Source organism: Oncorhynchus gorbuscha, unplaced genomic scaffold (genome assembly GCF_021184085.1).
Source record: "Oncorhynchus gorbuscha isolate QuinsamMale2020 ecotype Even-year unplaced genomic scaffold, OgorEven_v1.0 Un_scaffold_370, whole genome shotgun sequence".
In the NCBI taxonomy this organism is placed as follows: domain Eukaryota; kingdom Metazoa; phylum Chordata; class Actinopteri; order Salmoniformes; family Salmonidae; genus Oncorhynchus; species Oncorhynchus gorbuscha.
This window is the reverse complement of record NW_025745222.1, coordinates 199,947-202,446: the sequence shown is the minus strand read 5'-3', so window position 1 is coordinate 202,446 and position 2,500 is coordinate 199,947. Positions and strand designations below refer to the sequence as shown.

The 2,500-nt window shown below is 46.1% G+C and overlaps 1 protein-coding gene across 1 annotated transcript in view; it reads left to right on the top strand.

Annotated features, from left to right (window-relative positions):
- Window positions 1–2,500, top strand: part of LOC124018015 (WD repeat-containing protein 19-like) — a 68,267-nt gene that overhangs the window by 61,497 nt on the left and 4,270 nt on the right. The gene's annotated exons all lie outside the window — the stretch shown is intronic.

Genomic DNA, 2,500 nt, shown 5'->3' with positions numbered 1-2,500 from the left:
TGCTCTACCACTACACTAGCCAGCATCCTCTACTGCTATACCACTACACTAGCCAGCATCCTCTACTGCTATACCCCTACATTACCCAGCATCCTCCACTCATACATCCTGGTTAAGGTAGAACTACACTACCCATCATCCTCCACTGCTCTACCACTACACTAGCCAGCATCCTCTACTGCTATACCACTACACTAGCCAGCATCCTCTACTGCTATACCCCTACATTACCCAGCATCCTCCACTCATACATCCTGGTTAAGGTAGAACTACACTACCCATCATCCTCCACTGCTCTACCACTACACTAGCCAGCATCCTCTACTGCTGCACCACTACACTCGCCAGCATCCTCTACTGCTATACCCCTACATTACCCAGCATCCTCCACTCATACATCCTGGTTAAGGTAGAACTACACTACCCAGCATCCTCCACTGCTCTACCACTACACTAGCCAGCATCCTCTACTGCTATACCACTGCATTAGCCAACATCCTCTACTGCTATACCACTACACTACCCAGCATCCTCTACTGCTATACCACTACACTATCCAATATCCTCTACTGTTATACCACTACACTATCCAATATCCTCTACTGTTATACCACTACACTAGCCAGCATCCTCTACTGTTATACCACTACACTATCCAATATCCTCTACTGTTATACCACTACACTAGCCAATATCCTCTACTGCTATACCACTACACTACCCAGCATCCTCTACTGCTATACCACTACACTACCCAGCATCCTCTACTGTTATACCACTACACTAGCCAATATCCTCTACTGCTATACCACTACACTAGCCAATATCCTCTACTGCTATACCACTACACTACCCAGCATCCTCTACTGCTATACCACTACACCACCCAGCATCCTCTACTGCTATACCACTACACTATCCAATATCCTCTACTGTTATACCACTACACTATCCAATATCCTCTACTGTTATACCACTACACTATCCAATATCCTCTACTGTTATACCACTACACTAGCCAGCATCCTCTACTGCTATACCACTACACTAGCCAATATCCTCTACTGTTATACCACTACACTACCCAGCATCCTCTACTGCTATACCACTACACTACCCAGCATCCTCTACTGCTATACCACTACACTATCCAGCATCCTCTACTGCTATACCACTACACTAGCCAATATCCTCTACTGTTATACCACTACACTACCCAGCATCCTCTACTGCTATACCACTACACTAGCCAATATCCTCTACTGCTATACCACTACACTATCCAATATCCTCTACTGCTATACCACTACACTAGCCAATATCCTCTACTGCTATCTTAGGCTTGTGTGCGGCTGCTCAGCCATGGAAACCCATTTCGTGAATATCCCGATAAACAGTTCTTGTTCTGACGTTGCTTCCAGAGGCAGTTTGGAACTCTGTAGTGTTGCAACAGACCATTTTTACACGCTTCAGCACTCGGCGGTCCCGTTCTGTGAGCTTGTGTGGCTTACCACTTTGCGGCTGAGCCGTTGTTGCTCCTAGACGCTTCCACTTCACAATAACAGCACTTACCTTTGACCGGGGGTCGGCTCTAGCAGGGCAGAAATTTGACAGACTGACTTGTTGGAAAAGTGGCGGCCTATGACGATGCCACGTTGAAAGTCACTGAGCTCTTCAGTACGGGCCATTCTACTGCCGATGTTTGTCTATGGAGATTGCATGGCTCTGTGCTCAATCTTATACATGGGTGTGTCTAAACTACCCAGCGTCCCCCACTCATACATCCTGGTTAAGGTAGAACTACACTACCCAGCATCCTCCACTCATACATCCTGGTTAAGGTAGAACTACGCTACCCAGCATCCTCCACTCATACACCCTGGTTAAGGTTGAAATACGCTACCCAGCATCCTCCACTCATACATCCTGGTTAAGGTAGAACTACACTACCCAGCATCCTCCACTCATACACCCTGGTTAAGGTAGAACTACACTACCCAGCATCCTCCACTCATACACCCTGGTTGAGGTTGAAATACGCTACCCAGCATCCTCCACTCATACACCCTGGTTGAGGTAGAACTATGCTACCCAGCATCCTCCACTCATACATCCTGGTTAAGGCAGAACTACACTACCCAGCATCCTCCACTCATACATCCTGGTTAAGGTAGAACTACACATCATCTACTGCTATCCCACTACAATACCCAGCATACTCTACTGCTATCCCACAACCCAGCATCCTCTACTGCTATAACACTACCCAGCATCCTCTACTAGGATATAACTGCACTCCTGGGGGCCAGTTGATGATACCTGATGCTGTGATTATTGATTGATGTATTGGTTGGTTGATGTATTGGTTGGTTGATGTATTGGTTGGTTGATATATTGGTTGGTTGATATATTGGTTGATGTATTGTTTGATGTATTGGTTGGTTGATGTATTGGTTGGTTGATGTATTGGTTGGTTGATATATTGGTTGATGTATTGGTT